Raw genomic sequence first — 25,000 nt, forward strand, 5'->3', positions numbered from 1 at the left:
AAGTGTCTAAGTCTTAATGATTCTATGAAAAAGAGACCCACCCAACATATATGGTCTGCAAACACCCCTAACTGGATAAATGCTCAACACCTCTCTCACTGCCTCCCCCATGTGGATTCAATATTACACATTTATTCAGTCTTGAATCAATCCTGTTTTTAAATAATAAATCAAGTAATTTGTAGAGTGGCCTCCAAGGTTACTCAAGAGCATTACAAAATCACTGTGCTAACATAATAAGGGTAAGTAATTCCCAACTGGGAGACCGGCTAGCAGACCAAGAACTGCACTTTAAGTTTGGAACCCGAATTCTCAGCAGCATGAGTTTAGAGCCAAGTGATTCCTTCACCAGTCTTTAATTCTGCAAAGATGTTTTAGCTCAATTGTGCATAAATAAGCCTAAGGTATTATTTCCTGCTCTAAATATCCTCTGCTGCCAAAGGCCTTCAACTTCCTCCAGGATCCTACGGAACACGGAGATCCAAAAATTCTCCTCCACCCTTCTGCAACCCTTCTGGCCACTCCGGCTCCTGCTCTCCCCCCTTTCCAGCCTACGTTTGTGGCCCTGCGCCTGCACAAAGCCCTCTAAACCAGTACTCTTCAGACCACCAGGATCAGAACCACCCAAGGAGCTGGAGATGAAAATGGTATTCCCAGACCACTCTCCTGACCTGCAGATTAGAATCTTGGATGGAAGAATTGGGAGTCTGCATTTCCATTCCACCTCCTGGGTTTTTTGGGTTGTTGTTGTTGTTTTTGTTTTTGTTTTTTTTTTTTTGGTTTTTGTTTGTTTGTTTCAAGAATTACAGCCCCAGCCAGTTGTTAGGACAAGCAGTGGGTTTTGTAAATGATAAATCACACTCAATTCTACTCCTGAAACCAGTATTACACTGTATGTTAACTAACTAGAATTTAACTAACATGGGGGGTAGGGGGAATTCCAGCTCCAGCCACAGAGGAACACCCGTGACTTTCTGACAATACCACCCTTGTAGCTTTTATTTATCACAATTCCCTCTGTTCTAAGCACCTATTAATTGCCTAACCTTAACCTCTAAACCGGTTTTAAGCATCCTCCTTAAGCTTCATCCTCCAGTTCAGAGACATACTGTTTCTCTAAACTTCCATAGCATACTGCATAGGACATGCACCACATAAAAGTAGAACTGTGGATTTCCTGGCTTCCCCAACCAGATTGGGAGCTCAAGGGTAGGGACTGTGCGCTAGACCCGGGTTCATCCCTAGTGGCCAGCATAGCTCCTGGCACATCACAAGTATACCCATTTATTGAATAAACAGATGGATGGATGGATGGATGGCCTGCCTCTGAATGGCACTAGCGAACTTCAGCAATTCTACCTAATTTGTGATTAGTGTTAACGTGAACAGATAGATTCAACTGGATAACTTCCAACAGAGCAATCTTAAGTGAGCGAGGTATCTCTCTCAGGGAGCCCTACAGGAAAGAGAGGTAGTTCTGCAGAGACACTGGAGTTTGGCACTCTGTACAGCCTCAAACAAGCCAGCTCGGTGAGCATGCACACTCCTTGTGAGGAGCAAAAAGAGATGATGGGGGCAAGAGGGAAGACTGGTCACCAGATAAGTTCTTCTGGGCATGAGCAGATGGTAATTAAACATTCTTCTCATCAAAAGCCAAGACAAATGTTGTCATCAGGCCAAGAGGATCTGCCTATAAAGTCTAGACTCAACTCAAGATCATTTACCCTACAAATCAGAGCTGCCCCAATTTAAAGATGGAATTGACATTTTTTTTCATCGTCAACCTATCCTCTGACCTTTCTAGTTTTATAGATTTTCCTTTGGGAAATCACTATACCGCAGCCACAGGACTTTGGAGTCATGGGCCCCAAACTGTGCTCCAGAGGTTGACCCTTACTGGCATAAACCCATCAGTACAACCTCATCTCTATTTCAATTGTGGGACATGCAGAAACCCAGACGTAAGCACATGGCATTCCCCTGCCTGCCATGATGGTTAAGACTGGACCAGCGAGAGCAAAGCTCAGGTCCTTTGATTATTACACATGTGAACAGAAAAGCATGTAGCCTCGGTTGCTGCTGGCAGCCATCTTATCAATATGAAGACATCTAGGGAGAGAAAAGCAGACCTTGGAGAAGCATGCCTGCAACCTGAAAAGAGAGCCTTTTCTCTGTTTCTAAGCCAATATGTTATCTCAACGGGTTAAGCTAAATTGGGTTTTCTACTGGCCCAAGGAGCAGGATACATGTCCACTCCTATCATTCAACCTGATCTTTCACTTTTCTCTTAACACATAAATCCACCATTCCAAGACTCTGCACACAGTCCCAAACATTCTCACCCATTCCCACCTCCACACTCATGTGTGGCCTTACCCTAAAAGTTTCTTCCCTTGTTCTCGGTTATTCTTATCCTGTCTGTTCTTCTTGACTCAGGTTGGAATCCTACGCTCTCAGAGGGCAGACATCCAGGACCCCAGTTTCCTGGTCACTTCTGCATTGCCACCTAGAGTACATCACCCTTACTAGTTGTCATCCACGTTCTACCTTATACCTTTAAGTGCCCTTTCACAAACACAGTCTTGCACTGAAATGTAAGCTCTCTATACCCTTGCAACCCCTTGTAAGTGGCCCCCTTGCCCAATGTCTTGTGATTAGGAGAAAACCAATAAATCCTCTTTAGGCAAATTCAAAATGTGATTTAAGCCTCCTGATCACTGCAAGTCATAACCTCTTAATTCACATAGCAATGTAGAGAATAGAAAGGAATTTCAGATGGAACATATTTCAACATTACACAGTTGGCCATGGTCCTGTCACATTTCACAACCAGAGTGGCAGTAACAGCTGAATGAAGATCAGAAATTTATCAGGCTGCCTTCCCATCGACAGATCACTGAAGACCTTCCAAAGAAGATGCAGACTAACTCTGGGTTCTAAAAAGTATAGTCTCATACCTTTCAAACATATGTATAAAATCATGGTAGGGAAAGACCAGAATAGATTGAGAAACATGTAGGCACAGCCCTAGGCATCCAAACAACAGGCTGTGATCACCTCTCCAAGATTTTTATGTCCACTTTCACAGTTGTAACCCCAGATCCCTTTAGAGGGCCTGGGGATAGGTCTGTAAGATTTAAATGAGGGGCATGAAATAAACGCATTAAGACTTATCACCATTATAAAAATGATTAGGAGATAATGAATAAACTGAGAAACAATGTCAGTGCCAAATACCATTCTCATTGAGGATGACAACAGGAATATGGGAAAAGGTCAATTAAGTGTGGTTTTGGCATTGGTGTGTGTGTGCAGGTGTGTGCACACACACACACAAGCAACAAAGATGTCGATATAGCCAGAGAAGGGTTATTACCCTGGCCCACTCAAGGTCCAACCCTTCTATGTGTGGAGTGACAGATCTACCTGCACGTGGATTTTGATGTCCCACTTGGGAGTTATTTTTAATAGCACCTCAACATGTTTTCCAACAGGTTATAGAAATGGAAGGGCTACCTGACGAAATTTAAACCACTACAAATGATCTGTAAAGCCATACCTTAAAGATACACTTATCTATAATGATTGAGAGTTAATTAACAGGTAATGGTCCCCTCAATGACCAATGGTTTCTGTGACAAATGGTCAGAGCCACCATTTCAATACTGTTTCCTCATCCTCTCTCTTCCCTGAGTAACAACTGTCCTCTTCCTAAGCCCTAACTAGATTCTGAGGATTCTAGTTAGTCTGCAGGGACTGGTAAAGGAACTATGACATAAGAGATCAAAAGTCTATGGACTGAAGCATAGTTCCTCTCACAATCTCTGCATATCACATTACCACAAGGCATTTAGTTCTAGATGCTCAGGTCTGTAAACGCTCTAAAAATTGCACTTTATCATTACTCACGTGGTTATGAAAGATGGTGCCCAAAGCACCCCCTGCTCTTAGGGACTTTGCCTTGACCCTGTGGAATGACCAGTCTGTTTTCACTCCTCCATCCACATTGTCCATGGTACCAAAATGGCTTCACAAACCATCAATGGCTCAGACTCTCACTGGCTCTGGGTGCTAAGGGGCTCTCTATCCTGTGCTGGCACCTGGACAGAAAGAACAAACCTTAGGACAAAGTGACGTCAGAAAGATGGTCTCCTGGGATGCCTGGGTAGCTCAGTCAGTCAGGTGTCTGACTTTGGCTCAAGTCATGATCTTGCAGTTTGTGAGTCTGAGCCCCACATTCAGCTCTCTGCCATCACCACAGAGACTGCTTCGGATCCTCTCTCCCCATTTCCCTCTGCCCCTCTGCCACTTGTTCTCTGTCTCTCTCTATCTCCGTCTCTTTTTCACAAAATAAATAAACTTTAAAAAAAAAGGAAAAAAGAAAGACTATCTCATGACAGAACAGTCCAAACTCCACCTTCCTCTCTGCTTCTTTTTTTTTTTTTTTTTAATTTTTTTTTCAACGTTTATTTATTTTTGGGACAGAGAGAGACAGAGCATGAACGGGGAAGGGGCAGAGAGAGAGGGAGACACAGAATCGGAAACAGGCTCCAGGCTCTGAGCCATCAGCCCAGAGCCCGACGCGGGGCTCGAACTCACGGACCGCGAGATCGTGACCTGGCTGAAGTCGGACGCTCAACCGACTGCGCCACCCAAGCGCCCCTGCTTCTCTTTTATAAAACATCTCCCCAGCTCACTCACATCTGTGGGGCAAGAAATGAAAGAACCAAAGTTAATATGACAAAAGCAGAGGGTCGAACTAAATAAAATAGGTGCTATTCTATCAAGGGAAAACCAAATCAACTGCCCGAAAAATCTATCCACATTTTGAAACCTATTCCATGAATCCAACACAGAGGTAGATCAGCCATGCCTCACCTCAACTGTGTGGTTTTGTCTTGAAGGATAAGTCCCCAGCAAGAATCTATTTCCATGAAGCCACGTGGTTTGCAGCAACTGCTTCTCTTGGTCACCAACAGGTCAGAAAAGAACTCCCTTCAGAGTCCATGAGGACTGAAGTCAGTCCCTACCTGCCTCCTTACATTGTCCGCCAGTCAACCAGCCACACCTCATATCACAGGACTTGCTCTTCCCCCAGAAGCAACAGCTGTTCCCCCTTCATCAAGTTTCCAGTTTTCCAGAATGTTCCAGCACCACCCAATGTCCTGCCTGTCTGGCTCTACTATTTGACAGAATCAGCACATAGAGAAAGGAAACAAAATCCCAAGACCTGGGATTCACCGGGATAGCCACGTCCTCCCAGGGTGTTCTTTTCAAAGCACGCTGAAAGAACTACAAGATCCATCTAGGACACAAACACCCTTAGCTTACAGTTGACATTCTGATTATGTCTTACACAAGTAAGAGTGCCTAGTCACAACAAGGCACTGTTAATACACCCAAGCAGGTTAGGTTGCATGAGGCCTCTTGGATGATTCTCTTTCCCCTGTGCACAAGGCAACGTGGATTTCATGGGCTGGCAACAGGGCACAACTGTTCCTGAGTTGCTTGAGCACAAAAAAAGGATGTGCCAATTTGCCAAAAATATTTGCAGCCTCTGCTATGCCTGGAAGTCTGCCAGCAAAGTCAAGCAAGAACGCATCTACACACACACACACACACACACACACACACACACACACACACACACACGACATACTGTGCAAATATGGGGTTACAAAGAGGTTGCCTCACTAGAGATGTTTCCAGCCCTATTTCTCTGCCTTTCCCCCCACTCTTTCCCTCTTTCCTCCTCTACAGAAGAATGCGGACTCCCCCAGTATCTTAATCATTATCTCAACAAGCACCATGTGGAAGAAAGAGCAAAGAAGTGTATTATACTGTCCCTCACCCCATAACTTTCCTATACACATCAGCCAATAAAAGAAAAGCCCTAACATCCAGTGAGCTGCTCCCTGAGGCCACCTCTAAATCTCCACGGAGATTTTGTTTGTTTTGGTAACTATACTCAAACTTCCTTTATAAAGGCGCTTCTCCCAAAAAAATTTATGATCAGAGGGTAGAAGGTTAACTTAGGAATGGATGCTCAAAGAAATGACATATGTCCCAAAGCAGATCAGAGCCTGGAAGAGTTGCAAGGCAATGGAACGGAGGTTTGTCCTTTTCAGGAAAACATGACCCTTTGTGTCTATGCTGTGCAGGGTTTTCTTCTGGGTGTTTGTGGGGAGAAGCTGTTCTAGGAACACATGGTAAACCGGAGGTCTTCCTTCCTGGTTCTCAATGCTTAGAGTATTTGTCAAGATTCATGAAAAGATGCTAGAGACAGAGATGTCCCAGAAAGCACCAGCACTGTGAGTTCAGAAAAGAGGTGCTGTGAGCTCCAGGACAGAATGGGGACTAGCGAAGAGCCACCAAGCTGGGCTGGGACCATCCAATACACACCTGGTACAGGGCAGAGCTTTCCACTTTCTAGAACATTTTCATATTTTTAGAAGGCCTAGAAAAGCAAGGAAGATATTTTTTTGAAATTTCATTGTAACACAGGGTTAACTCTCATCACCATGCTGTACATTAAATGCCCCAAACTCATTCCCCTTATAACTGAATGTTTGTACCCTTTGACCAACATCTCCCCATTTCTTCCATGTTCCAGCACCTGGCAACCACCATTCTATTCTGTTTCTAGGAGTTGAGCTTTAGTAGATTCTGAACATAAGTGAGGTTGGATAGTATTTGTCTGGACTTATCTCACTTAGCATAATGCCCTTAAGGTCCATCCATGTTGGTACAAAGAGGAGGATTTCCTTCTTGTGGGTAAATGATATTCCATTGTATCCATATATACCACACCTTCTTTATCCAGTCTTCAATGAACATTTTTAAGGAATTTACATCCTGGAGTATTTAACATTAAGAAGAACAGGTTCAGGGAGGGAGTAACCAATTCTAACAACTACCGAGATCACTACAGGTAACTTTCCTCATTATTTTCTTTTTTTAGAGAGAAAGAGCATAAAGGAGCCAGATATGACTCCTCATTAAATCTGGGAATGTTAGGGCTGGAAGGACATCAGCTTCCCATAGGGTAGACACTCAAAAAGCCCACAATGCCCTTCACACCATCCCCAGGCTTTGCACATGGACATTCCCAAGACCCCATCCTGAGTTCTCTTCTCATTCCTTGCAATCCTCCCTCTCAAGGCTCCCCACAGGAGTACTGAACACAGCATAAAATCATGCATGTGTGTAGTTAATCGTTGAATGAAAACTATTTGCCAAGGGCCAGGCATGTATCAGACGTTCCATCTTACACCATTTAATTAATGCCTGTCCCTCCCACTCGTCAATAAGCCCCTTAACAGCAGAGACCACGTCTACATTAGATACAATGATAACTACAGTCCCCAACATAGAGCCTGGCATAACTGGTATTCAGTAAATATAGGATGAATTAATAGAGCCCAACCACCTGATTGCAGAGTTGAGCATATGGAGTTCTTCAACAATTAGATGATGTGGACAAAGTCGTGCTCCTAGACAGCAACGTGCAAAAGACCAAGACCCAAGGCTTCCTCAAGAACACTGAGCGTGAAGGTTATCAAATAGTGCTTTGGAGAAACCAACTTTAAAGGAGGTATCAGATGGATTAAAAGGCTCTGAAATTGGATCGAGAGCACTGCATGCAAACCCCAGGCCAGTCCCTGAGTGGACACCTGTGAGCGGCCTCGATAGTACTCATTTCCTCTTAACACTGTCTGCTTGCATTTGCGCTTCTGCAGAGACTGACTACATTTCTCAGCTTTGGGGTGCAAATCCTGGGGTCTAGCCCAGTGGTGGCATCCATTCCCCTGGGCACAAGGAATGGTAGAAGGCAGACACACAACCTCAACCTCCAGCTTTAGTCCATGTCAAGACTTCCACTTCCCCTGTTTCAAAGTTGGTGGGCTCTTCCAGGGGTGATGTGAGCACTCATTCTTAAGACCTAGACCTCCTGAGGGTATCTGTGCTTCAGTGAGTTGTAGACAGCTTGTGTGTGGCAGAGGCCAACATACAGAGGAAAGTAGAGCCAAGAGAATCCTAGAGGCATGGACTAGATCCCCAATACAAGCATGCATCTCTGGAACAAATCATACCTGAAGTCCATCCCATGGCTGGATTTCTCAGTCAAAAGAACCACTCAATTCCCTTTATGGTTTAAACCAGTTCAGGGTCAGTTTTCTTTTGTTGGCAAAAGAATCCTAGAATAATATTTGGTGTATGACAATGGTTAAGTAAAAGGGAGATACCACTTACTTCAAAAGGACATCTTACCGATAAACAAGTGAGAAAAGCCTCCCACCACGACTGCACTTCCCAAGTCATAAATATTCTATGCATTTTTGTATTTTAAATTTACTTCTTTTTTTATAGTCATCTCTACACCCAACATGGGGCCCGAACTCACAATCCCGAGATCAAGAGTCAAAATGCTGTTCTGACTGTGCCAGCCAGCCAGTCTGGTATTCTGTGCTTCTTATGGAAGGATTCATCACCAAGTTCTTCTCAATAATCTTTTCACCCAGTATATTATACAAATGGTTTCTAAATAATCTGCAACTTGGCAAAGCAGCTAGAGCAGCCAGAAGGTTAAAAAGGTTGAAAGTCACTGATAATGGCTCAATACAAAATGGAAACAAGCATCCCTGATGTTGTATTAAGTATATAAATAATCACGTCCACAGGCACAGAGTCATAGAGTTTATACTTATATGTAAAGAATAGGACACTACAGATCCTTTTGTAGTTCCCAAGCGTGATGACTGGGTATTCACGCCGTTGTGTGACATGTGCCTCCCTAAAACCTTGTTACGACACTGGGATGTTACCCATCTGACATTCAGGAAAAAAAAAATCACAGTACACGAAGACACCCACTGTATAAAGGGGGATATTATCTACTGTGGCCTCTTTGGCTCATTGTCTCCCCATCAACACCCCTCTCCACCTCCCCACCCCCCACGCACGTTATACACAAGGAGGGATCTGGGCACATGAAGTACCAGTCAAGCATGTTGACCCCTGGGTGGTCACCCTAGGAGTGGTGCTCAGTAGAGATGGTTCCCTGCACAAGATCAGCCAGAGAAGAAGAGACAGGCATGCCCTTGCGAGAACTATACAGGGACAAAACCAGAAAAGTCCGACTGTCTGAAATCCACGGGGCAAATTCCAAGGACAGAAATGAGAGAAAGGGCCAAGAAAGTCAAGGAAGTCAAGAGCATGAAGGAAGAGTGGGGAAGGAAAAGAGGAATTTGGCCAGGAGTGGACAATAATAGCAATGGTCAACACACAGCAAGCACAGCGCTGCGCAAGATCTTCACCTGCATCAGTTCTCACTGAATTCTCACACAAACCCACGAAGGTATTATTCTTATTTTGATCAATTATGGAAAATGTTAAACATACACAGAAGTATGGAGAACAGTCATTATGAAACATCACTGTAACACAGCTGCAGAAGTCCCCCGTGCAGGTGGATTCTTAATGGATCTGGGCTCCTTCTACCTTCTCACCGGTGGCCCTGTCCCCAAGAACCAAAAATGCATCAGCAAATCAGGTCAACAAGCTTGGACAAAAATGGGAGTCAACCTCCTAATTCTGACTTCATAAGCTTATGGCCTGGTTCCTGAAACCTGCCAATCTTCCCTCACCTGAGGAAGAACAGCATCTGTGTCTGTTCTGTCCTCCACAAGAACCGTAGCAAACATCCACGGGACAGCAGGACAGAGCTTCCACATCTCAAAGTTCAGGGAATGATCTCTGAATCCCTCCCCTTCTCCATACATCCCATTAGGGACATACCAATGAATCTTCGCACTGAACTCATTGGCCACGTTACCCAGGAATATGTTAATTTTGTCTTTTCAACTAGATCACGCACTGCGCCCCTGTGAATCCGCTGCCTAAACCCCTTCAAGATCAAATCCAAACTACCGCCGCCAGGCAGAAGGGCCGGCCATATCCTGGCTTCCACTTACCTCTCCAGTTTGTCACCATCCTAATACCCCATCAACATGGAACATCTTGGGACTTCCACAGTGAGCTCCCAGCCTGCAACTGTTTTCCCAGCTCCTCTGCATTGACTGAGAGGCCTTCCCTCCTTACCACCACCCGCCAACATTCCCAACCAGCCTGGCTCTGGCTAACATTCCTTTCTTTCCCTCCCTCTGGAAGCCCTTGGTGATAAGCTATCCCACCCTAAGAACCGGATGGGTACCATGCCTCTGCAATCCTGTAATACCTTGTACATGTCTCCCTCTGCACACGTACCACATTTTATAGGGGTTGGGTCTTAGGTTCTCCCACCCCCACCGTTACAGAGTGCTTCTTGAGAAGCATTTACTCATTTTTTTCATTTTTTTGCTGTTAAGTTTAATGGAAACCCAGGACACAATGAGTTCATTTGGACTGAGTTTAAGTATGACTATTTATACATACCTGCACAGTCAACAGCTGGAGGTCTAGTAGTTAAGTACAAATATTTACTTTTGCTCACCTTTTTAGTGTCCTGTGCCTAACAACGGGCCTGAGACATAGCTCTTCAGATTATGTTTATTGGAAGAAACAAGCCAAAGGGGGAGATGATGACCAGATGGACAGCAGGAAGCATACTTTCAACTTTTAAAAATCTCTCCAAAGAGCTTCATGGCTAGTGGGTGTTCAGATGTCCGACTGACCCTTTGAGGGAATGAACACCTGAGTTAATGACCCATCATCCACTGGTGCTCCTTCCTTCCAGTTCCACAGGGGGCTAGTAATCCTAGGGTTCAGGTTTTTGACAGACAGGTTTGGGCTCACCCTGCTCCCACCCTCCATGGTGACGCTGACTTGAATCACACCCTCTGTGAGACCCTTGTCTGAAACCAAGCACCGACTTCTTAACCCTCCCCACTAAAGGTGCACTATCACCCCCAACACGGACACAATGCTTTTCCAGACCTGGGCCTACTCAGTGGTGCATGTGTTAGAAATGCCACAGTCACCGCCCCCGAAGACTAAGCAAAGTGCACTGGTCCAGGTACAAGTCCCACCCACCACCCATTCTTGGCACATAGAGAACAGGACAACCCTCTCCACACCCAAAACACGATACGTGTATAACATGAAAATGCTTCTGAAAGAGCACGTTTATCAGTCCTGCCTTGGAACTGGTCTACTCAAAATTTGACTAAGGTTGGGCGGGGTGGGTGGTGGGAAAGCACCAGGAAGAGCAAATCATCAATTCTTTCCCCCAAAGCAAGCTATGGTTTCTACTTTGAGGTTAGCCTTAAAATTTAGTTTCCACTGGTATGCTCTTTACAAATCACAACTGAACCATCCTTAATTCCCCACCAGAGGCAAGTGACAGGATACTGTACTTTAAGGTCTATTGTCATTTTATGTTTCCCTGAAAAATAAAGATGTTTTATTATGGTAATCAGCAGGTTATAAAGCACCCACCCTCTCTCCAGAGTAAATCAAATCAGATAGATCTTCTCTCATATTTTTTTAAGGCATTCTATTTGTTCTCAGAAGCTTGAACAATTTCTCAGAATGACAGTCCTACGTTTATTGATTCACAAATGGCCTCAGTCTGTCACATAGGGATATTTTACTTCCCATACAAAGGGGTCAGAAGGTAGAATTTAATCTTTTAATTTACAGGTAAAACTTCATTTTTTTTTTTGTCTCTTTGGAAGTGTACATGGAACCATGTGAATGTAGGAATCCAAGTAAGACCCCAAATGTAAAACCAAGGAGGAAGGATATTCTCAAGGCCCCTCTAGCCACAGAAGACAGAATCTGCTTCTGTAAGTACATCTTCCTGAAAAGACTTCCCAGTTCCAAAATTTGCCACGTTTATTCATCTGACACAGGTGAGTTCCAATCTCACACTTAGGAAGCTTTGGACAAACTGTTACATGTAACGCAAAACACTTGGTAACAAGACTTTGCAGGGAGAGAACCTGGAGGAATGAGAGCTAGTGGAGTAGAAACGCTTCTAGGTGCTCAATACCACACGGCCATTAATGACTGTCTCCTTAAACTCTCGGTCCAAGAACAGAGGTAATGTTCCAAGGGTAACAACCAAGACAGGCTGGTGTTTAAGGCCTGGGAAAAGCAGAGTTGCTGGACAGATAGAAAGTGAAGACATTTAGCAGCTTCCCGAATACCATACAAAGAAAAGGGTGCCCTCAATCAATGTCTGAAGTGGGCTCTTAAGACCCAAAAAATCCCCTCAATACAGGAGCCGAGCCATCAGTCAGGCTTGACGTTGATAGAGTCACCCCTTTAAAACTACCCTTTGTACCCTTATTATCCATCATCTAGCCTTTTGCATGAGCCCAACCACAGGGTAAGCCATCCAGGACAGTGGGCTAGGAGTAAGGCCCAGCTGAGGGACTGAGCAAATAAATCGCTTCTCCCCTTGAGGCTCAGTTGCCTTATCCATGAAATGGTTAAGTTCTAAGCTTCCAGTGAGACAATCTTCTTTTATTAACTTTATATAGTGCATGGTCTGACTTCACCTTCCAGGAACTAAGGCCCTCCGGGTAAACTGGTTCAGCTTGTGGATTAAAAAAGCACCATGGGAAGACTAGCCCCGACCCCTGAAAATCAAGGTGCTGTTAGTCCTAGAGATCAAGGGACTACTTATTTATACTATTTGTTTGGAAAATGCTTTTTAATATTTATTTTGAAAGAGAGATAGAGAGCAAGCAGGGGAGGAGCAAAGAGAGAGGGAGACAGAGAATCCCAAGCAGGCTCCATGCTGTCAATGCAAAGGGCCCGAACCCACAAACTTTGAGATCATGACCTGAGCCAAAACCAAGAGTTGGACGCTTAAGCAAATGAGCCACCCAGGCGCTCATTTTAGAAAGACATGTTTTAAAAGAAAGAATGTTTTAAAAGAAAACATCTTTTAAAAACAACGTCACAGCATCAACAAATTGGTCAGAAAAGCATTCCATGAACTTGATAAAGCCCTAGCCAGAGAGCATCCGTGCATCACTTTCCTCTCTCCCACAACAAAAGCACAGCTGAGCCTGGACAGCAGTGAGCTGACCTCCCTCCGACCACTACGCACACCTCCACATGATTACAAAACTCCACACACAGTCCAAAGAGGCACGACGACAGATATACTGTGCCAATCAACAGTATTTCACAAGGAGGCAAAAATAAAAAATGCATTTCTCTTCAACTATCCTCAATCATCAGGAAGTCATTTTCCTTGAATCCTTTTCAAAAATGCACCCAGATTCGTGTCACAGAAGGAAAAAAAAAAAAGAAGAAGAATATCAGAAGCACTTTGGGCTGAGAAAAGGGATACGGACCTTTACCGGAACCCATGATCTAGGACTCACAGGCATTTTAAGGGACTATCAAGGGTTCCTGAGTGGCTTAGTCAGATGAGCATCCAACTTCGGCTCAGGTCACGGTCTGGCAGTTCACACGTGCGAGTCCAGCATCGGGCTCTGTGCTGACAGCTCAGAACCTGGAGCTTGCTTTGGATTCAGTGTCTCCCTCTCTCTCAGCCCCTCCCCTGCTTGTCCGCTCACACACACACACTCTCTCTCTGTCTCTCAGAAATAAACATAAAAAAAATAAATAAATAAGGGACAATCATAGAGAAATGGTTCCAAGCCTGGCTGTCCCTTAGTAACACCTGGGCAGCCTTAAAAAAAAAGCCCATGCCAGGGTCCCAACACTAGTTTAACTAGTCTGGACTGGGCCCTGACCATTTGTAGTTATAAATGCTTCCCAACTCTGCACACCACTAATTAAGAGGCTCTTCAAACTACAAAGCAAGTTAGCGTTAGGCAACTGTTTTGCAGCACTAATTTCAGGATATGGGATTTCCGACAGAAACGTCAATCGACAACAACAAAACAGGAACAGTAATGACAGAAATCAAGTGAAGGTCATGTGTTTCCATGTGTCATTTTAAGGAAGAAAACTCCACAAGCACGTTAATGAAAACCAAATGCTAGGAATGGAGGGTGGTGGTGATTTCACAACTTTATGCGTTTGTCAGAAACCCATACACATACACACAACGGACTTATTGCATGGAAATTAAAAATAAATTTAAAACATACTCAGAAAAAAAAAAGTGATACATTCATTTATTCTAGGAATTCTCAATCTTCACTAAATGCTAGAATTACCCAGGGAGTCTTTAAAAATCTGGCTGTCCCGGCTGCACCCCAGATCAAGGACATCACAACCTCTGGTGGGCATCTATAGTTTTTAAAGCTCCGCAGGTGATTCCAATGGGCAACCCTGTCTCCCAATTTCCAGAACAGTAAGAAAAATCAGGCCCAATGGACGTTAACACGTATCCATAAAAACACGGCTTCCAACAAGTCATCACATCTTCTACCTTCCACCCATTCAGGGAAGTTCACTAAAACCTACTTTTTTTTGTCTATCAACTTTTGTTTGGTTTCAGGATATCCTCGTGACCCACAAGCCAAACAAAAGAGGTGCCGTGATACCCACCAGCAGCCTACACCATCGCCTGCAAACGTGCTGAAAGGTTTTAAAGCACGGCAGTAGTTCTGAAACATCAACAACTCCTGGATGGGTGGTTCCGAGACACTGACTGCTGACCCCACCCTGGAGTTTTCTGATTCAGTAGGTCTCTGGGGTGAGGCCACAGAATCTGCATTTCTGTTTGTTTCATATATATATATATGTATATGTATATACATATACACACACACATAATACATGAGTTCATTCATTTAGTCTGCAAGAGCGCACGCACAAGCCTACATGGGAGGGGGGAGAGGGGGAGAGGGGGAGAGGGGGAGAGGGGGAGAGGGAGAGAGAATCCCAAGCAGGCTCTGCACTGTCAGTGCAGGGCTTGAACTCATGAATCATAAGATCATGACCTGAACCAAAGTTGGAAGCTTAAGTGATGAAGCCACCCAAGCGCCCCACTCCACCCCCCCCCCCAGCATTTGCATTTCTAACAAATTCCCAGGTGCTGCTGCTTGGAGACCATGTTCTAAAGCAAAGTGAACTAAATAGAGACTTGAAAGCCAGTGCCGAAGCTAAACCAGACAGTTTTTCGGTCACGACAGCCACAGCGCAGAGACTACTGGTCAGTTTCAGTGAACAAGTTGTATTTACAAAGTGACCTTCAGCAAGACGTTACAAAGATCTGCAGGTACGTAAAGCAGAACAGATTATCTCTCATCTAAAGGCAACGTGCTACTCAAAGGGTGATGCACAAACCTAGGCATCACCTAGAACGGGTTACAAATGCAGCATCTCAGGCCTTACTCCAAACCTTACTGGGTCAGAAAGTATCTGAATAGGATCCCTGGAATATGAAATGCACATTAAATCAGCCTTGACCAGTTCCCTCACTCACACCACCATGACTGAGCACCTACTCTGCATAAACCCTAGCAGTCAACTGCGCAGACAAGCCTTTACACTCCTGGAGCTTCCATGGGGCAAAGGATAAAACTCAAGCCCAGAGCTGTTGGACTAGGCAAGGTCACAGAGCCAGGCAGTGGTAGAGACAGGTTTAGAACCCATGTCTCTTAAACCCTGTACAGTAGAAATTATACAGGCCACTGCCTCTATCAATATCACAAACATAATTCCAAGCCAAGAGGATACCAAAAAATAAATTACAAGTCAGGGGCACCTGGGTAGCTCAGTCGGTTGAGCGTCAGACTCCTGATTTTGGCTCAGGTCATGATCTCACGGTTCATGGGTTTGAGCCCCATATGGGTCTCCATGCTTAGCAAGAAGCCTGCTTGAGATTCTCTCTCCCTCTACCCCTCCCCTCCACCTGTGCACTCCAATAAATCAAAAAATAAAGTCAGTTTCTACACATCATATTAGGAGACCTAATTTTTCTAATCTTCATTAATGTCTACTCTGACCAAACATTGCTAGATTATATTGGCCAATGCAGGGTGTTTAGGAAGATAGGTTTTTCTCAGATCTCAGAACCGAATGAATAAACAAGTGTTAGGTGGAAAAAAACATTTTGACCACAGGCATTACCTACTATTCGAGATCTTCCCTTTGGTAATTAAAATGGGACCCAGGCCCCATTAATCAAAACCAACAGCAAACATTTTGGTTCACATCATAAGCACACAGTCAATCACCTAAACCTCAAAGCCACCAGAATGAGGATCTTGTCACATCACTAACTCCTAGTAATTCACAAGGTTCACTGCATGGGGTCGTCCTGAACAGCTGCCCACAGACTGCAGGACATAAAGACCAACTTCCCTGCCTGGGCAGAGTGCCAGGATGGCGGGTAGGCCTGGTGCTAATATCAGCAAACACCCATAAAGACATAAATATTGTCATGATTTAAATCCTCTAAGCATTGCCCACAGGAGGCAAACTTTCTTGTTCAATAATTAATGAGGTGAGGAAGAAGAATATTCTCAGAACAAAAATCAGCTAATTATCTTAGTCTCTCTCTAAATGTATGTGTAAAATAATCCTTACCGTCTAAAAATTTGAATTAGAGCTCGTAACTAAATGAAAATTGGACCCAAATGGATCACTGTCAGAAGGGGAGGGGAGGGGAGGGGAGGGGAGGGGAGGGGAGGGGAGGGAAGGGAAGGGAAGGCAGACAGACCCCAAGCAACACAGCCCCACCAGCTTTCCCTGACTCGCCCACCTCAAAGCTGCACAACGTGAGAATCACAGACCATCTGCTTCACAATCTTGTCAACGTTCAAAACACATGGTCCTGGGCCCAAGAGGTCACACAGTTAACGAACCTCTCTGAATGGATCCCTGCGCACCTAAAATCTTGAGGCCGAGTACCCACCTGGCCTAGGTACAGTTGAAGGAGAACCGTCAGACTCATTACTTCATCTTACCTTCACAACCGTGCAGCATCGATATATCTCATTTTCTGAGGAAGATCCAATCAAGGAAGCTGAGTGCTTTGCCCAAGATCATACACCAGGTAAGCAACCATGGCTAAGACCCCACATTCAAGGTTTGTCAGCTCAAATCAAGGCATCCAATCCACACAAATCAAAGAACAAGCAAGCATGGTCCTGTTGCCCAATCAGTATTTACCATGTGAAGAGCAATGTTCTTAAAAGAAAAAAAAAAAGAAAAGCAGAGATTTGGTCCCTTTTTTGTAGGGTATTTCAGGGGCTGTTCTGGGCCCTACTTACCAGATAGGGCCATGACTGCCAAGAGGGTCAATCACACATGCTGCAAGGGGCTGTGCTGAGTAGCTGGCTTTGTATGAGCACCACCTATCATGCCAATGGCCTGATGAAAGTTCACGTAGCTTCCAACTATTCCCAGTGAATACTATTCCAAGTAGCTTAGACTCTTCTTTCCTTTAAGTAAACCTGGGTCATTCATCACCTGGGAGACAGCCACACTCTCTCTCAGATGATTCCTAAATGGACTGGCTTCAGGAGACTCACCTGAGGCCCCATCTAAGCTACAGATCCCTGAATCCCTTTCAGCTTGGAGATAATGATTCAGAGACGAATAGCAAATCCATTTTAGCACTGGGGGAGAGGAGACGGAAGTCTCCGGTTTCCACGTTGAGTGGGGAAGGCCCAAGTAGAACACAGAAACTGTAAGCCATGTAAGGAAAGATGGATAAATTCAACCCCATCTCCTTTTTAAAAATGTACATGGCAGGGACGCCTCAGTGGCTCAGTCGGTTGGGCATCCAACTTCAGCTAAAGTCATGATCTCATGGCTCATGAGTTCGAGCCCCACATCAGGCTCTGTGCTGACAGATCAGAGCCTGGAGCCTGCTTCGGATTCTGGGTCTCCCTCTCTGTCCCTCCCCACTTCTCTCTCTCTCTCTCTCTCTCTCTCTCTCTCTCTCTCTCTCTCTCTCACACACACACACACACACACACACACACAGTAAACAAACATTTAAAAAAATCTCTATATATTCAATGCAATACACACTATATATTAGTTCAATGACAAATGATCAACTAGGAAAAATTACTTGCAACTCTCACAATAAAGAACTTTCTTAAGACTTCCAACAGATGAACAAGAAATAGACCAATAACGTAACAACAACAACAACAATGGCACCAAAGTATGACCATGCAACAAGGAAAGTCAGGAACGGAGTTCTTTGAGAAGATGTTCAACCCCACTGATGAGAAAAACGCGTATTAAAACTACAGCAGGACACTTTTTCATCTGTTGGAAAGACAGAGATCAAAAAGTCTAACAGTATGGATACAGGATTGGAGAAAGGAGAATTCCTTTACATCTTTCCTTGAAGGAGAAAAATTTGGTATTGTCCATCAAGCTGTAAAATCTATAGTTCTACTTTTAGGATTTTACTTTATAGACAAATTCATGTATACACCATATACCATTTATTCATGGATGTTAAGAACCCACCAAATATCAGAGACCAAAAAAATATCTATCAATAGAGAACGAGGGAAGTTATGTTGCATCCACATGACAGAGGACTAAGCAGCCATTAGGGGAGCCTGGGGAACTCAGTTGGTTGAGCATCCAACTCTTGATTTCAACTCAAGTCATGATTCCAGGGTTATGGGATCTAGCTCTATGTAAGACTCTGTGCTGGGCATTGGAAACTGCTTAAGATTCTTTCACTCTCCTCCCTCTGCACTCTCCCCCACTCATGCACACACACTCTAAAGTGAAAATAAATTTTAAAAAAATAGGCAGTTCTCTAAGTACTGATATGCAAAGACCCATGAAATATAGAGCAAAACACTCGGAAGTAAACAGTATGTGATCACTTGTGCTTTAAAATACATATAGTTGTGGGGCACCTGGGTGGCTCAGTTGGTTAAGCGTCCAACTTCGGCTCAGGTCATGATCTCGCAGTTCTTGGGTTCGCGCCCTGCATCGGGCTCTGTGCTGACAGCTCAGAGCCTGGAGCCTGCCTCGGATTCTGTGTCTCCCTTTCTGCCCCTTCCCTTCTTGTGCTCTCTCTCTCAAAAATAAACATTAAAAAAATTTTTTTTAAATATAGTTGTATATAATAATATACACATACATGCACATTTGTCTACCCCTAGTTTATCTCTGGACAGACACATAAAACATAGGAGAAGCTGCCTGAGAGAAGGTACGTGACAGATGCAGGAAGGAGAATTACTGCCACCACATATCTACCCTCCATTTGTGCTCTGCTTATTCAGGAAAAAATAAAAATAAAAATAAGAGAGGCAGAGATTGGAGACGGGGTGGTGTGAAAGAAACCAACTAGGTGTTAAGTTGTAGCCCATTCTCCCCTACATCTCTCTTCAAGTAAATAATCTGACGGTACTTGTTAAAAACCCTGAAAATATTCCTTCAGCCCATGTAATTCCACTTCTAGCAATCTGTCCCAGAATGCTGAAAAAGCTTTTTATACGAAGATGGCTGTTGAAGTATTATCTCTCATCATTAAACAATGCGAACAATGGGTGTTGGCCATGCCTTTCAATAATACTCAGTTCTGCTACAGAGAAGAAGAGAATGAATGGATGAAACTTACAGGATACGTGACTTACAGAGGGTAAACAAGCACACAGCTTGTGTGACGTAACTACAAAGAAGTAGAACACATACGCACTGAACATAGATAGGAAGGGACAGAATGACCAAGTGGTCACCCAGTATTCTTGAGCAAACACCCAAATATGGTCACCCATTGGTGACACCCATTCTGGCCCAGTTGGTGTATTATGGGAGAAGAAAAGCTCTTGATGTTCAACAGGAGCTTTGAGAAGAGACACATGTGGCCAGGAATGCTTCCTCCTGAATTCCTGCAACAGACCAAGTGTATGGGGTCCAGGAATCTTCTGTTTTCTGAGCCCTCTGGCTCATTCTCAGTTCTGTCCTTGTAATCACATCATCAGGGAAGGGCATGGTGGCTAATACACAGGATATACGAACACTACCCAAGCCAGGATACAAGTATTGTGGTCCACCTATCCTGCCGGACCTACATGCCTTAACCTAATCTCTCTCCTTGCTTCTTACTGTGTATTGAGATTGACACAAACTGAATTAATTTCAAAACTTTAATTTGGCCTGGGGGCCCAATTTTGACTCCTTGGATAATGTCTTCAGAGCCTACCATACCATCAGGATAATTTTCCACCACTACAAATATAGCAAATGATCAAGTTAATTGATATAGTCACTTACGTGGCTATATCAGTTTAAACCACGTTTACACAATTTGAAATAACATAAGCATTGTCAATATGAATTGGAAAATAATATAAATATAAACTATATTAAAAATTTCCTAATTTTATTCCAAGTATGCAAACATCTACTAAACAAACTTTAAGGAGGGGGTGGTGCCTGGCTGGCTCAGTCAGAAGGGCATGCAATTCTTGATCTCAGGCCCATGAGTTTGAACCTGAGAGAACTTAAATAAAACTTAATAAAAGTAAAAAACAACAACAACAACAAAAAACAACTCTAGGAAAAGCACTAAAATATTAACTGTCTCCAAGATAAATACCTGCATGTTGTGTTTAAAGTATTTGTTATATTTTACACGTTATTTTTATAACCTGGAGAAATAAGGTTTTAAATGTTGGGGTGCCTGGGTGGCTCAGTTGGTTGGGCGTCTGACTTAAGCTCAGGTCATGATCTCATGGTTTGTGGGTTGGAGCCCCGCATCGGACTCTGTGCTGACAGCTCAGAGCCTGGAGCCTTCTTCGGATTCTGTGTTTCCCTCTCTCTACCCCTTCTCCTGCTCGCACTTTATCTCTCTCTCAAAAATAATTTTTTTAAAGTTTTTAAATATGCTCCGAAAGAGACTAGAAGGAAATCTATCAAAATGACAAGTTGCTGTGGGTTTTGGAGTAACTATTTTATTCTTCCACTTTTATATGAGTTCAGTAATGATCGCCTTATACTTCTACAAAGATAAACAAAAAACACATTTTTCTCTTTGAGAAAAAGAGGCGGGCAGTGGTTAAAACCCTCAAGATAAAAGCCAGCCCATGAAGCAAGAGTTAAAGCCTTACTATACTCAGCTATAAATCTCCGTGAACTCCAGGTTGAAATAAAATCTGTCAGAATCTTCCTATCTCAACGGTGGGAACAAGGTGGAAGTTTTCTGCAAGGTTCCCAAGGCAGGAGTTCATCTTTGGGACTGACTCACTACTATTTCCCCAAGGATGTGAGGTCACTTCTGTCCCTGAGAGATATTAGAGTGCAGTGACCCTCCTGCTGTGCTCAAACACCTGTACACAGTAACAAGTGATAAGCCAGGTGGATTCTTCCTTAAGTAAGGTTTGTCTTAAGGCCACCTGGGTGACTCAATAGATCAAGCATCTGACTTAAGTTCAGCAACTGACTTAACTCACAGTTGGTGAGTTCAAGCCCTGTGTCAGGCTCTGTGCTGACAGCTCAGAGCCTGGAGCCTGCTTCGGATTCTGTGTCTCCCTCTCTCTATGCTCCTCCCCTGCTTACACTCTGTCTCTGTCTCTCTCTCTCAAAAAATAAAATAAACATTCAAAAAAAGTTTTTCAAGAAATTTCTTTTAAGAAAAGAAATTAAGAAAAAAAAAAAAAAAACAATACAGGCCAGTGGTTTCTTGAGGCAGAAGCCTGAGAATTTTATTCCCATCCCCAGCAGTACAAGGCCAAAGGTCCCAGTCTAACTCGTCAGGACACTCAGCGTCCCTCCCAGAAGAGACCAAATCTTGCCATATAGTCAACATCACCTAAAATGCTCTCTGCAGGGGCGCCTGGGTGGTGCAGTCGGTTAAGTGTCCGACTTCAGCCAGGTCACAATCTCGCGGTCCATGAGTTCGAGCCCCGCGTCGGGCTCTGGGCTGATGGCACAGAGCCTGGAGCCTGTTTCCGATTCTGTGTCTCCCTCTCTCTCTGCCCCTCCCCCGTTCATGGTCTGTCTCTCTCTGTCCCAAAAATAAATAAATGTTGAAAAAAAAAATTAAAAAAAAAAAAATGCTCTCTGCAGAATCCAAAGAAAACTCCAGATTCTAGCACCCAACACTTCACAGCCTCCCTAGTTGTACCAGCTGTAGGATGCGCTCCTCACCAAGGGTCCAAAACCCATCCCACATTCCCAACACCCATGTCCCTAGAATTTTCCCTTGAAGCCTTCCCAAGAACCAAAAAGCAGCTCACGGCTCGGGGTCTCTTTGGTACCATAAGGGCATGGGTGCACGTGCCTGCATATGTACCCAAGTCTATACACCGGAGATGCACATATAGGGTGTAATGGACTCTGCACAGGCCATCTGTTGCTGTACGTCACACGTACTGCAATACCCACACATACACTTAAGTCTGGTTAACACCACGGTCCAAGTCTTCAGTTACTCATCGCTTCGTCTGCACACATACAGGATAAGCTCCCTGACGACCGGAGCCGGCGTCTGTAACCCTTCCATCACCTGCCACACAGAAACACGATTACCAAACTGGCCAAGAGAACCAGAAATCACTTGGGACAGAATCTGTCAGAGATTCGTTTGGACCAGCATCCTGGTTGATGGAGACCTGAGGTTCCAAGTGTTTACTTCCCTTCGGAGGCAGGACACCTTTAAGATCTGAGGGACCCTACCCAGCAAATGAAGTCCGTTAAACTACTGCAGGAAGATTCTCTGAGACCACTGTAATGAGCCAGGCCACCCCACAGCAGGGGCCACTCCTGGGTCCTGGTGTTGGCTTCCCTGGGCCTTGAAGGGGACCCTGAGGAGACGCAGTAGCATAGCCCGAGGAACGCATGAGCGCAGACCAGCAGCCAGAGTACCCAAGAACGATGGTTACGCATGTACATGCGTCCGTGTCTCAAGACAATGCACCAGTGTTTTCATACTCATTAGAAAAACAGATATGGATTTTTTCCCCTTGTTTTGTTTATTCCGTTTGTTGAGTATCGACAGAAGAGAAAATAATAAATGCACAGTCTACCTGACCAAGCCCATCACTGCCACTCTTGACCACCCTCCGTGCCCAATTCTGGCATTAATGCAGAACTAAAGCCTCATGGGGCACCTGGGTGGCTCAGTTGGTTAGGTGTCCGACTTCGGCTCAGGTCATGATCTCACGGTTCGTGAGTTTGAGCCCCGCGTCGGGCTCTGTGCTGACAGCTCAGAGGCTGGAGCCCGTTTCAGATTCTGTCTCTCCCTCTCTTTCTGCCCCTCCCCTGCACACGCTGTCTCCCTCTCCCTCTCCCTTCCTCCCTCTCTCATAAACATTTAACCCCTTTTTTTAAAAAGAAAAAAAAAAAGAACAAAAGCCTTTAGAATGCTCCTCTCCCAACTTCTCTTCCAGCAGTTCCCACTGGCAGCACAGGTACTGGCCCAACACCACACCACAGAGAGTCTTGAGGACACAGGATCAGCAAGCCTCGGCAGGATGCCAAGGCCGCGATGTAGACAGAGAAGGCAGTGGTGCTGAGTGCTGAGAGAGGAGGGTGACATCCGGAAGGCCTCAGCTCTGCTGAACACCAACAGCACCTGGGGAGATACCACCGCCCTGGGGCTCAGTCAGTACATCCCTTCAACCACCCCAGGGGTCTCTTTGGTCAAAACAGCCCACAAATGTAACTAAGCCCGGGTCCCATTTCCCGCAAGGCACAAGGGATACGCTATTACGAAAGGTACGATAAAAAAACCAAGTACAGGAAGCCAAAACAGGCAAAAAAAAAAGCAGAATGAGCCAATTCTCACCCATTTCTCATACCTGAGAAGATCCGACTGAACTCAGACATCACCACAGAAAAGAAATGGTCCTAACCTCAAGCACGGTTCTGCCAATGGCCCGAGAAAATATGTCCAGACAAAGAGGGTGGGGAGGTCCCTAAGGATCTGGCAAATGACCCCATTTCCAAAGTGAACACGGGGATATATTCAATCAATGCTAGTGGAACCGAGTCACAAACTCGTAGGCACAGGTTACTCACATGGTGCTTTTAAATCATCTCTAAAAGATGGGTATACATTCCAGGGAGTTCTGAGAACGTTGTACATATCCCCCTCAGTTTGTACGAGATGTGTCACCTAAGGACACATGGCTGGCTTTAGCAACTTAGCTGTAAGAAGCAGATCGAGCCAAGAGGCAGGGCAGGGTTCTAGATAAAAAAGATTTATAGCCAGACAGAATAGGACAAGAGTCATGTGACCTTGAGCACGTGCCTTCCATTCCCCAAGACCCAGCCTCCTTACATGTCCAACGGGAACAGCGACAGCATTCTTGTAAAGAAGCTCTAACATGAACTAATGCACACAAACACCACGGTGGCAGCTCGAGTGAGGACTACAACGTTGTTACCCTCATCCTTTCCAGCAACTTATGACTTGACATCAGTCATTTGCGTTGAGGGTCTCTTTTCCCCCTTGAGTACAAAATGAAGGCAGATACTTTCTGACGTGAAATCCTTTGGATTCTAAGCTCTTCTCTATTCACCTGATTAGGAGACCCATCATGGGCAACAGAAACAGACTGGAACTTCCAGATCTTACCAAAGTTTTTCAAACATCTGTAAAAATCCATGAAGAAAAGCAAACAGGGGCATCTGGGTGGCTCAGATCATTAAGCGTCTGACTTCGGCACAGGTCATGATCTCACGGTTCATGGGTTCAAGCCCCATGTCAGGCTCTGTGCTGACAGCTCAGAGCCTGCAGCCTGCTTCATGCTCTGTGTCTTCCCATCTCTCTCTCTCTCTCTCTCTCTGCCCCTCCCCTGCTCACGCTCTTTCTCAAAAATAAACATCAACAAAAATTAACAAAGAGAAGCAAACATATAATATACATATGAACACAACCCAACTGATGGCAAATTCTAAAGCCAGAGGTCCGAATGAAGGTATAGACAACCATGACTTCAAATGACATCAGCCTGGCATCTGATGACAGGCACAAGGCTGTCTAAGCTACATGATTTTATCTATTCCTTAGGAGTTTTTTTTTTTTTAATTTTTTTTTTTAACATTTATTTATTTTTGAGACAGAGAGAGAGCATGAATGGGGGGAGGGCCAGAGAGAGAGGGAGACACAGAATCTGAAGCAGGCTCCAGG

The 25,000-nt window shown here is 44.5% G+C and overlaps 1 protein-coding gene, 1 long non-coding RNA gene and 1 other non-coding gene across 15 annotated transcripts in view; 2 read left to right on the forward strand and 1 right to left on the reverse strand.

Moving 5' to 3' along the window:
• LOC111560810 overlaps positions 1-15,659 on the forward strand; it is a 24,118-nt gene extending 8,459 nt beyond the window's left edge. The window contains exons 4-6 of one of the 3 annotated variants that reach the window (XR_002742902.2): positions 11,676-11,852; positions 14,429-14,626; positions 14,966-15,659. This is a non-coding gene — a long non-coding RNA (uncharacterized LOC111560810). The remainder of the gene's footprint in view (positions 1-11,675; positions 11,853-14,428; positions 14,627-14,965) is intronic. The other 2 variants (XR_006599165.1, XR_006599164.1) reach the window with 2 other exon arrangements.
• The window catches only part of TLN2 (talin 2), a 442,548-nt gene that overhangs the window by 295,961 nt on the left and 121,587 nt on the right, over positions 1-25,000 (reverse strand). The window lies entirely within an intron of this gene.
• On the forward strand, positions 8,732-8,835 carry LOC111561242. The gene has a single exon (XR_002743595.2). It is a non-coding gene; the product is annotated as a small nucleolar RNA U13 (small nucleolar RNA).

This window comes from Felis catus, chromosome B3 (genome assembly GCF_018350175.1).
Source record: "Felis catus isolate Fca126 chromosome B3, F.catus_Fca126_mat1.0, whole genome shotgun sequence".
Classification (NCBI taxonomy): Eukaryota; Metazoa; Chordata; class Mammalia; order Carnivora; family Felidae; genus Felis; species Felis catus.